Raw genomic sequence first — 12,182 nt, forward strand, 5'->3', positions numbered from 1 at the left:
CACATGTACTTTAGTATCAGTAGCAAGTTTTCTTCAGACTTCAACAGAATTAACTTTCTCTTACAGTTCTTGAAACTCTCTTTAGATGAGGTCTTTAGTGGTGTTCTTAATGAACATGTTAAGTTTTTTAGTTCTGTTGATTAAAGCAAATTAATTTAGGACTTTACTATTTGGGAAAGCTGTCAAATTCTACTCCAGGGATGGAATGAAAACCAATAAAGATGATATCTTTTGAAATCTTTTAAGGTTCTTAATCCTTGAGGTTTCTGTGTTGTTGTCTTTGGATATTCTGTGAGTGAATCTTTCCCTTTCTCCCCCTACATAAAGTTAGTGCAAGTCTGTGACAATTAAAACACTGTTTAAATTAACTTTGGTATATAAATGGTGTACATTTTTCTTAAAGTGAATCATAATCCACTGGTCTAGTCACAAAGTCCTTTCTCTGACATCCTTTTCAGGAGACTAGCTGCCTTTGTAGCATCTTCAGACTGAGATATGTGGTAATAGAAACTTTGGCATTTTCTATTAGTATGGATAAAGAGATTATTACTATAAAGCGATAGAAAGCTAAACAATGTTATCACTTTCTGAAGATTATATAGTTTATTAAATTTATCTAATCCTTATTAATTCCACACCTAAGGGATTTAAATTGATGGGATGCTTTGAAATAGACTTTGGATCCAGGATGAATTGAACCCTGTCAGTTCAGAACACACCCAAAAACCTCTGTGGGGAAGATCCTTTATCTTTCCATTTGTATACTCACATACCTATCTCATACTTTGGACTATTAATGAATGAATTTTAAAACCATAGAATTTGCCTAATAAGAAAAGTCAAATGCAGCGAAATCCACACTGTGGATGAAATGGGACTCACACAGCCTTGGCTTTGTAGCATAATAACTTTCAGCACAAATGCCACACTAACTGTGCCTAATAGAGCTCTATTCCCCATCCTCTTGTTAAAACTGCACCTGTTCATAAGAGATAGCTCTGTCCTCAGAAAGGATTACTCAGCCTCATAATTTTTCTTCATCTTCTTTCTTGTCACTGTCATACTTAATGCTGCAAAGGCTGGAAAAACAAAGGTCTCCAGAGGCTGGCATGGAGATATTTCTGCCTCATATAAAAAACACTGTGCGCAGCTTCAGATTGTCACCTGTCCAAGAAAGGTCACCCTATATTCCTGCCTACATTCAAAGGAGGGTACTAGCTCCTTTACAGGGTGATTAAGGCCAGACAAAAGTGTCTAATGGAAATGTGTTTTTCTTTTCATTGCCTGTAGTAAACATTAAGGATGAACTTTATTCCCTGTGGTAGCAGAGCTCTGTTAATCACAGGATGAAATTCAGTATGTGAACTCAGAAGCAGGCTGTATAGAAAGCATCAGAAACACATCAGAGGCCAGTAGGACTGAATCAATTTTCACTAACAGAGATCAAACTCAGTATGACCAGCATGGTCTGGTGAATGCAGCCGATGAAGGGAGCGGCCATTTTACGAATTTCAGTACAATTGCTTCATGATTTCCAACAGATTTTGTTTTCATTGAAAAATTAGCTTTTGATCAAACACAACTATTTCTCCAGGAACTGGTCCATCTAGCTGATATTCCGAGCTAACAAACAGAAAACACTCTTAAAATGGAAAAAAGTAAATTTTGGGGGGAGGCTTTTTTGTTGATTTTTTGGTTTGTTTTTTCCAGAATGAATTTCCTTTGAAGACATGCACTTGTGTTAAAAATGTTACACTTCAAGCACAAAAATAAAAAAAAAATGTCTCTCAGAGTGCAGGCTTCTGAGTGATTAATCAGCTTCTTGCAAGTACTTTTTTCCTTTTTCTGGGAAATACCAAATTACCTTTGTTTCATTAAGAACATGAATGGATACAGCTTTCACTGTCACAAGCCTTTCCATGAATAAAAATCTGGGGTCTTGCATGGCCTGGTTAGTGTTTTTCCCAGAGGAGAGGCTGACGCAGGCAAGGGCTCTCTCAGGACATATGTGCACAGAGGGGAACAAGCAGTCTCAATCTGTCTTTGCTTCATGGCCATATTGGCACAGACCCGCTCCCCTCAAGATAACCTTTGGGATCAGGACAGTGGGACTATAAGCTGCTGAGCGTAATCTTGGGAGTTCCCAGCTTGTGCTGTTGCGTTTGTACAGGCAGGCCAAATCCCACATCCCAGGTTTCCAGGCAGATGTGTCATGGATGAAATGAGCAGTGAGATTTGGGGTTGATGTGAAGCAAGATGTGAACAGGGCATGGAAAGGAGGGAAAGGAAATTTATACAATTTTGATATTACTTTACAGTGCCTGAAAAGGTTAAAATTGCCCATGGGAGGTAGTAGAGCTTAGTTTGGTTGCTGGGTTTGGGGTCTGCTTGTCTATTTTTTACTCTTTTTCCTTTGACAGCAAGTGTTGGGAGCTAATAGTAATTTTGTGAGAAGGAAAAAAACATCTAAATGGTTTATGGGGGAGTTACTGGGGGTACCTGAAAGGATACTTTGCAGTGCATGCTTGCCAGGGGCCAGGTATCACCAGTTATTCTCCTGTGACTGGATGGGGATGATCTTTATGGACCAGCATACTCATAGCCAGTTGCTGCAAAGCCCTGTAGTGGTTAATTTCTCAGCATTTTTTAAATGCTAGCAGCAGCTCTCTGCTGTAATAGATGTGGCACGGGAGAAAGCAGACATAATCCATAGGAGTTCAGGATCTAAATAATCTGCTGCAGTTTTTCAGGCTCTGAGTGTGATAGCAACACAATCATCAGCCGCTGAGTAGCTCAGCGATGGTTATCAGCAGATGTTCATCCTCAGCCTTGTGGGATTCAACACTAAATGATTAATAATTCCCATTTTAAAGTAAAATACTTTAACTGAGAAATCAGGATTTGCTTAGCTATTGCTGAGCATTACTGTAATTCAGATAAAAAGAAATAAATAAAGTTACAGTGCTGCAACCAAAGGATAGCTATGATTCTATTCCCTGTTTACTGAAGATAAAGGATGTTCTTAAGAGAAAATTTAGAAAAAACAGTAATGTGAATTTAAATTTAGCTGAATGATGAAAGTGGCCATTAGATTGAACCCAAGTTAAAGGATTATCCTTAAATACTAGATCAAGGCAGATGGGTGACAGTTGTTTTTATAAAATATATTTAATTCCTGGAAAATTTTTTATTTGATTAAATCAGTGCAAAATTAGTGCAATCCCTTTTACATTAAAGAAAGTATTCACGAATGAACATCACATTAAATTACCTACAGAATTAGTGAGGGGACAGAACAACTGATTAAACATACTTTTTGGCACAGTAGGAGTGTGGAAACATATTAATCTTTCTGTAAGGACAGACAGAAGGTAGTCTGCTGTCTTATAGTGCATACTTGTCTGAATGATGAAAAATATAATGCATTTGAAAGTGTTGATGGAGCATTACTATAAAGAGAAGGATGCCCTTGTCAGGGAGTTCAATCAGTCTTTATTTTTCCACCATGGGCCCAGAGTAGAACCATGTGCTCTATCCAATGAAGTTATGGAGCCCCCTTGCCTTTTCTTAGAGCTCGCACATCACCTTTCTCTGCATGAAGATGGTATCTTGTTCCCAACACCTCTCAGTGCGGCTCCACAGCTGCTGGCTGCAGCTGACATTGCAACATCTGCTTGTGGAAATTCATGCAAACATCTCTTCAGTGACATATCGCAAGAGCAAAACACTGATTACACTAGACTGGATGAAAAGAACACATGACACAGCATCTAGTCTGGTACCCAGACTTCTGCTTTTCCCTGATTTTCCGTATCAACACCATGGCACTACCATGGAAACCCTGGCAAGTTCAAGAGTGACTAGAGGATTTTGGTGTGTAGGCATAGAAGCTCAGGAATAGGCTGGTGACACCACCCTTCATGGCTGATGTTGTCAAGATGGTCTGTTTGGCACCTTGACTGGAATAGTCTCAAAAGTCATAAGGGTTTCTGGACAGAGGCAGACTCCACCAATAAAATATTGGTCTCTGGGCAACCTGTTACAGTTTTTATCACCCTCATTTCATGACTGCTCTTTTTTAATCTTTCAGATATCATGATGGTTGAGATAGATTCCTTATGACAAGAAAAAGCAAACAACATGCCTAACTTGAGGATGGCCAGCATAGAAGACCTGGGGAGCTGCAGGCTGGTCAGCCTTATCTCAGGTACTTGGAATGTTATGGTGACAGTCCTCATATGAAGGAGTAGAGGATGACCAGAAGGAATTAGTATGGATTTATGATGGTTAAATTCTGCCTGAACAAATGTATTACATTTGGAGAGGACTGGTGGATAAACTGTGGTCAGTTGGCTTGGCTTTAACATCTACATAATCTCCATGAGCCTCAACAAATCTGTTGTTCTCTGATGTGTTGTCTAACACAGGTTCTTCATTTCACTATTCTGGATGTATTCTGTGTTTTAAGGCTACTTGTGTTCATCCTCTGAAGCAAGCAGGCAGCTGTCCAACCATCTACTGCTTAGATATGAGAACTATTTATCTTGATGGCATGGGTGTGGTCAAAACTATATGTAGATATCAAAAGCTGATATCTAAAGGAGAGCTTATAAACAACAAAATGAGATTTCACAAGAAGAACCTTCTGAAGACAATTCAGAAACTCACAGTTAGGGACTTCCTGAGTGAGGGTGGGTCCTGGTATTCAGTGTCAGTCAATGAATTCTTTTCTCCCATAGATATAATCACCTCCTGATAGAGTGGGCATGAGTCTCATGTGTAAGTGATATAGATTGTGTACTTAATTTGCCACTTTGACCAGAGGTTAAAATCTGTTCAATTTTAAGGCACTGTGTCTAGAAGAAAATGAATAAGACACTGTAAGTGGGATAAAGAGTATTTGTCATGCGTGCCTTGCTTTCCATCTTTCATTGAAGATAAACACTCTTCAGCAGAGCAGTCATAAAGTAGTGACTATCCTGTGATTATTTTTCTTCATTTAAACTTTTCATAACCAAGGTTTTGTAAAGAAATTCCACGACTCAAATCATGGGATTGCATAACCAAATTATTGCCAAAGCAATATGATTAATTATTAATATTTGCCCACTACACTTTGCTGCCACCAACGCATTGCTGATTGTTACTTTTGTTGTACTTGTCATGGTTTGAGCCTGGCACAGAGCCAGTGCCCCCCATGAAAATGCCTCACCCTGGTGTCTGCTGTGAGATGTGACCAGGAATAAGCAAAACAGGCTCCAACTTAAACATAAAGAACACTTTATTACCTAGACTACAGGAAAATAGGGAAAGACTATAAGGAAAAGAAAAAAAAATTGAAAACCTTACAAAAACCACTTTCCCCCCTCCCCACTACCTGACTTTCCCAATCCGATACATTCTCCCAAATCATCAACTGCCCAGCCTTGGCCCCACATTTTAGTATACTCAAACTGCAGTTCATGAAGAGGAAAGGAGTCCTTCTTGTTCCATAGGCTTCCCCTGGAAACACACTGAAACCTCGTGTGCTTCCCTGTCACTTCGGCACCGCCCGGAAAAACTCCTTTTGCCGCTTGTGACATCTTCCTTCCATGCCCAGTGCTCTCACCACTGACGCATGGCCAGAGCTGCTTTTAGGGTTGTCTTTCAAGGATGCCTTGTCTCACTCCAAAAAGGCACAGTCTCTGCTTTGGGACATCTGTCCCCCCCATATTTTTCCAACCCCCTGGGGCCGGGGGGTCCTCACGAATGAACCCTCCTGGTTTTGAGGCACTGCCTCCCCCTAAATGCAGTCTGTGTCACAGGAACAACTGAGTCCATGGCCACAAGAAAAGTCCAGCCAAAAGGCCACTCCAAATCATCTCTCCCCATTCAATCATCTCCACGTTCTTCGGGCCAGGTCCTTGTCTCATCTCATCTCTTATCTCCCTTCTTATTCAGCTTCGAGGAGGATTAGCATTTTTGCAAGGCCCCAATCATGAAAGAAAGGGTTAAAAGTTTTCAGTCTCTGTCTATCTCAGAACGATGATACTCCCACACGTGCTGCTGCTGCGGCCGGCCGGGCTGCATTCTTCCCCCCCTTTCTCCTCCCGGGCTGGCTGCTATCACATTCAGATGCCGGCTCTCCTCTCTCTCCCTCCGGGGGGGGGAATGACTGCCCGATGTCTCTTGGGGCTCCGCCACCCTTCCATCCTTGAGAGCTTTCTCACCCCCATCTCTGTCCAGGCCCCGGGCCTACCGCATGGCTGCCCCTCCCCCGCCCAGCAGCAAGGCTGGACAGGGGAGGGTGATCTGACCTCTTCGAAGCGACGTCCCAAGAGAGAGTGCCAAGGGCAGTGCCCTGCTTTTAACCCCTGTGTATTCTCGGAGGTGTGTCCAAACCCCACTGGCTACACCAGGTGTCAGTATGAAACTCAGAACATCCATTGGTTTGACCACAGCATCCCAGAATTCCCACTCCTTCCTGGTCAAACCACCACAGTACTCTTAAACAGAATTTAATAATTTTTTGTATATCCTTGCTCACAGTTCAAAGTGTTCCACAGTGCCATATTACCTGTCCTGATCCTCATTGACTTTCCTAGTAAAATACATTTCCTTGCTTTGGATAAAAAAAAAGCCAAAATCATCACTAGAGGTTTATCTTTTCAATGGTAAGAAAACGCTCCTTAGCTTTGTAGCATAGTTTAGGAATACATGATTATAAGACACAGTAAAACAGATAATTTGTCACACATTTTGATTACTTTTATCGCATATTACCAAGCTTGAGGGTTAATTATATTTTGTAATTCCATTAAAAGCATAATCATTTTTGCATGCCAAAAATCTCATATTTATCATAACACTGAGCTACCAGCTGAGAATTCTACCATTAGAAGGTAGAGCACTTTACAAAATAGATGAGGTGCCAGTCCTGATTTACTGATGGGGAAGCTGAAGTGGCAAAGAAAGTAATTTGCCTGTGGTAAGTCAAGAGAGAAGGAGCAGTTGAGGGAATGAAGCAGTGCCAGTAGGGAGGATTTCTCAACAGGTAACAGCATCAAGGTGTTTCTGTGGTCATGTATTCTTTATCTTTTATTCTGATGTTATTTCATTTTAGTGGAGGTGCCATTTTTAGGATTTTCTCCCTTTGCAGAATGGGTGGGTGTTTTTTTTGGTCACTCGAGGGGTTTTTGGTTGTTGTTGTTGTTTGGTTTTGGTGTTTTTTTTTTTTTTTTGTTTGCTTGCTTGTTTTGAGGGCTTTTTGTTTACTTGTTTTTCTTTGCTTTGTTTTTTTAATATATATAATGTGATTAAAACAAGATTTTCCAGAAGCGGATGAAGACTGTGGATCGCAAAAAATATTAGAGAGACTACCTGGAGAGTACTTGAATTTTCAAATCTTACTGAACATTCCCTCTGAAACTGGCCATTCTTATCTGCTGTAATTCAAGAAAATTTTACCAAAAGGTTGATCCTGGCTTCATTTTATGATGAGAACTAATTTTTCTAATATATAAATTTTATTTTCTCTTGTAACTTTCCTATCTTCTCCAATTTAGCCATTCTGATGATAATTTCCTTGAAGTTTTGCAGCTCTATTCTTTGTGTCCACAATGGTATTTTATAGGATATATTACAAATATGAGACTTATTGAAAGAAATAAAATATTTCAGCCACTGAGCCCTGGAATTACATGACTTCCTTCATGTAATGTTTTTTTTTTGTTTGTTTTTCCTAAGTTATAATTGCCCCTGTTACCTTTATTTACTTCTTTACTTCCTTTGTAATGAATTTTATTTATTTGAAAAATAAAGCTCAGACATAAGTTAAGTTTTAAGGAGTAACATTGTAAAAACACTACAGATAAAAGAAAACCAGATTCTGGAACTTTTCCTGGCAGTACCTAATCTATTATACCTTCTCCTTTTGTTGCTTTCTTGTTTGCACCATTAAAAATGCTTACACAAAAATGAAGTTTCTCTTCAGGTCTGGGAAGTTTTTAAAAAAATATTACATGACTATTGAATTAACAAATAGTGCTTTAATAGTCCAAATTTTCAAAGACTATTATGTATTACCAATAAACCTTAATTATGTAATAAACTGAACTTTTCACTTTTATCCAGCTACATAAATGCTATAGACTGAATCTAAGGTTTGTTTAATGTCTTAAAATCATAGAATCATCAATGTTAGAAAAGATCATCAAGTCCAACCATTAACCCAATATTGCCAAGTCCACCATTAAGCTTTGTTCCCAAGTGCAACATCTACATGTCTTAAAAATTCCTCCAGGGATGTTGACTCAACAACTTCCTTGAACAATCTATTCCAATTCTTGGCAATCCTTTTGGAGAAGAATTTTCTTCATATCATAAAATCTGGATTCAGGTTCACACCTGAATTAGTTTTAAAACTTTGTTATATTTAATCAGGCGTTTTCTTCCTAAGACAGTATTGGAACTGGCTGAAGTTGTTAGTACAGTGCATTTACTGTGCATCAGGGAAGTTAAAAAACACCTTTTAAGAATAGAAATATTTGTGCTGAAGTTATTAGTGGGGAAAAAAATAACCTGGAAAAATTTCAAGCAAATTTGAAGCCTCATTGTCAATGAGTATTTGGAATGAAGCCCTATATCTCAGAAAACCTAATTAGTTTGGCTTTATTTAAGAAAAATCAAAAGATTCTATATGTTTATTCTGAAGTGTTAGTCAATTAATTTGCAAGCATTGGATAAAGATTCTGTATGATTTTTTATTGTTTTTCCCCCTTGTATATGTTCAAAGTGTATTAGTTAGACAGATAACATTTTTCTTCAGAGGCCTCTGTGGTCCATCAGGTAAATAATTTATATGTTGTTCTGTATAAATATGTAATTGTGTTTTCTGCAGTGAATAGTAAAGGATCCAAAGATTCTCTCCTTTTATTAGCTTTACATAAGCATTAGGGACATCCCTTCAGAGACAAAGGGGAAGGGACACAGAGACTGCTTTTAGTTAAACAATGTACATTTTAACTTCTGCCTCTCTCTCTATTTATTGCAGAAAAAGATCCAAGAAGAGAAGAGAATTTTTTCAAGACTATGAAGCCTAGATCATGAAAGCTAGAAAATGATAGAACTAAGATTGTACATGGGTTTTCATGATCAATCCCCCTCACCCATAGGACCCCTGCTTCAGCCAAAACCTTCTGTGAATACAATAATATTAATTGTTTCATCATCTTGGCTACTGCACTCATTACAATGGTACCCATGGACTTCAAAATATGAATTAATTTTTTTCCATAGTACCTTCATGGAGGGATATTATTTCCCAGTGTCACAGTTGAACAGTTGACTGTTAACTGCTGCATAAAATAAGCAAACACCAAGTTTTCACTAATTTATGTTGAATGATTAGAGGCTCTGAGATATTTTCCTAAATTTTTTTTTCTCCACAATAGCGTACTTACTTCTACACAATATTCACTATAGTCAAAACCAGCTCCCAACACCTTTCAATCCTGTGAAGGATTAGTATCTCTGCAAATCAGATCCTTGATCACCAATTTTGAAGCCCAGAAAATGCAGGGTTTCCCATAACCCTCTCAGAGGCTCTCCGTTTCCTTTTACATGGAATATCTTTCTTTCCCTTCCTTTTTCTCAAGTCCATTTTGTCAGGCCAAAGACTACTATTCTGATGTACAATAAGCACAGCACTGATCAAAATTTACAATGGACTCTATACCAAAACAGAGATTCTAGGCCGCTCAGAGAAAAATCTGGTTTTGGTTTTTTAACTTGGTCAGAGGCAATATCTTTTCCCTTGGAAAGAATGGATTTTTTTTCTAGCTGGAACCTTCTGCAGAAACACTGAACTTGAACCAGCCTTTACTCATGGAAAATTTCAGCATCCAGGACCAGTGTCTGGAACATTAATTACCCTTTGGCCTGTGGTAAGGACTTAGAGAGCACAGCAGCCTGTCTCAAACACTGTTTAGGCCACAGAAGGACTTTGCCATGAGAAAAGCACACAATGAAGGGACAGGATGGTGTTAACTCCAGGCATGGTAGAGGTGAGGTCTGGCTGGCACATCCTGGTAATGATCCAGACAAAAATTCCCACTGGCAAACTGTGCAGGGAAGCAACTGCTCATACACGTATCACAGTCAAAGAAAGATCACCCCAAGTTATGGGACAGAGGGCATCTGTGACCAGTGATGCCACCGCCTCCCCCCCATCCAATATACCTCTGTGGATGCCTGAAACTTGGACTGTTCTAAGCCACTGTGGTGGGAACTTGAGAGAAAATGAAGGTGGCACTATTGTCCAAGCACTTAGAAACCTGGGGGAGAAGGATGTATTACTGCTAATGGACACAAAGAATGCAGAATTTATGGGCCACAAGAAAAGCCAACCCAGCAACTCTGCTGAAATTCTCACCACCTCAGTAAAAAGTAATTCTGGTGGGGAAAAAGCACAACCACAAACCACTATCCACTGACTCAAGAAACCTGGGACTTTTCTGGGCTGTTTAGAAAGAAGAAAATGTATTAGTCATTAGTCACAAGTTATTAATCAAGTATTTTAAAAATGTCTTCCTGTTCATTTGCATACAAAATCCTTTGTTTTTTTTTCTGAATCTTACTGTGGAGCAAGGAGGGAACGGAGAATAAGGTTCAGATTTTTAAACTGACTGTTCAATAAGTACTTTTTTAGCCCACAGACTGCAAGCTTGTTTTGTCAGTAAACTTTCCCTCAGAGACCTTTCAGTTTTCATTGTCAGTGCAGGACTACTGAGATTATTTACTAAGGGCTTTCTGTGTCTCCCAAACACCACCATGGCAGCTGCCAGCCACACTTGTAGCCTCTTAGCAACTACCCATTCCCTGTTGCACAGAGAGGAGTAATTTTCAGTATATTGAGTGATGACCACGGTATTGAACTGTAGCTTGAGTAATTATGTCATTTGCTCTTCCTTTACACATCAGTGCTGTAACCCCACAAGAAGGCCTTCAAATTTGTTAGGCATGATTTGCTCTTAGTGAAGCCTTGTTGGCTGTCACCAACTATTTTATTTTCACTGTACCTTAGCTTAGTTTTCCAGAGGATCTTCTCCATGATCTTACTGTGCACAGAAGTAGGACTGACTGGCCTGTAGCTGTGTGAGTCTTCCTTATTCATTAATGAACATGATTCAAAAATTTCATCTGTTCTTTCTGCTTTATCAAGATCTGTGACTGACAGCTGCAATTATTATCTTAGAATTGTTGAATCACAGAATTGTTTTGTTTGGAGAAGTCCTTTAAGATCACATAGTCCATTAACCCAACACTTCCATATCCACTATAAAAGAATGTTCCTAAGCACAATATTTAAATGTCTCTTACATCTCCCAGAGACCTGGCAACAAAACCAAATTATGACAACAATGATTATGTGAAGACATGTATGCATGTAGCATTTCTCTTGTAAATAAGACAAAAATGGAAGGTGTTTGTCCAGTGGAAGCAAGGTCAGGGGGCATTGGAAGAAAACATAGATGTTGTTTGCATTGTAGGGAGAAAACTGACAAGATTTATAGGTGTGTCAGTCAAACATAATTCCTCTTTCTGCCATTCTCCTTTTCTGCTGCAGAATATATTCATATTCACTTTCAGGACTGAGAGCTTCTGAGCAAAGTATTCAATGGCCAGAAAAAGGGCAGGACACAAGGGAATTGCAAAATTTGAATTCCAGGATTAGCAAAGGAACAATGGAAATTAACAGGGAATCAGTGAGCTACATGTGAGTTCAGATACAGTGTCATTCTTGACAGAGAAGAGGAACTAGGAGTAGGAAGATATTTGGAAACTCAGTGTCAGATTTGGCCATATGTCATATGAACCACTGTACCTTCACAAGAGATCTGATTCCAAGTTCTCAATGACTCTCTATTACTCCTGCACTGCGTAATTTTGCAGGGGTTTATCATGCCTTTTATTGAACATCTATTACCCTTCAAAGAAAGAAATTAAATTTGGTTCTTGCTCTTTTCCTAAGAAAGTATACAATTCCTTCAGAAGTAGAAGTCTGTAGCAGCTTCATTCTAAGGAATAATGGGTAGAATGAAAAAAGTATCCTTTATTCCATTCTGTAAAGAGGGTCTTTGTCAGATGTGGAGGGGTTCATATCAAACAAAAAGGTCTCCAAGGCTCAAGAGACAGGAGAAAAT

At 39.1% G+C, this 12,182-nt stretch overlaps 1 long non-coding RNA gene across 1 annotated transcript in view; it reads left to right on the plus strand.

Annotated features, from left to right (window-relative positions):
• LOC141728331 (uncharacterized) overlaps positions 1–9,805 on the plus strand; it is a 37,412-nt gene extending 27,607 nt beyond the window's left edge. The window contains exons 2-3 of the long non-coding RNA XR_012579252.1: positions 4,091–4,207; positions 9,032–9,805. This is a non-coding gene — a long non-coding RNA (uncharacterized LOC141728331). The remainder of the gene's footprint in view (positions 1–4,090; positions 4,208–9,031) is intronic.
• Positions 9,806–12,182: the final 2,377 nt, after the last annotated feature.

Source organism: Zonotrichia albicollis, chromosome 2 (assembly GCF_047830755.1).
Source record: "Zonotrichia albicollis isolate bZonAlb1 chromosome 2, bZonAlb1.hap1, whole genome shotgun sequence".
In the NCBI taxonomy this organism is placed as follows: domain Eukaryota; kingdom Metazoa; phylum Chordata; class Aves; order Passeriformes; family Passerellidae; genus Zonotrichia; species Zonotrichia albicollis.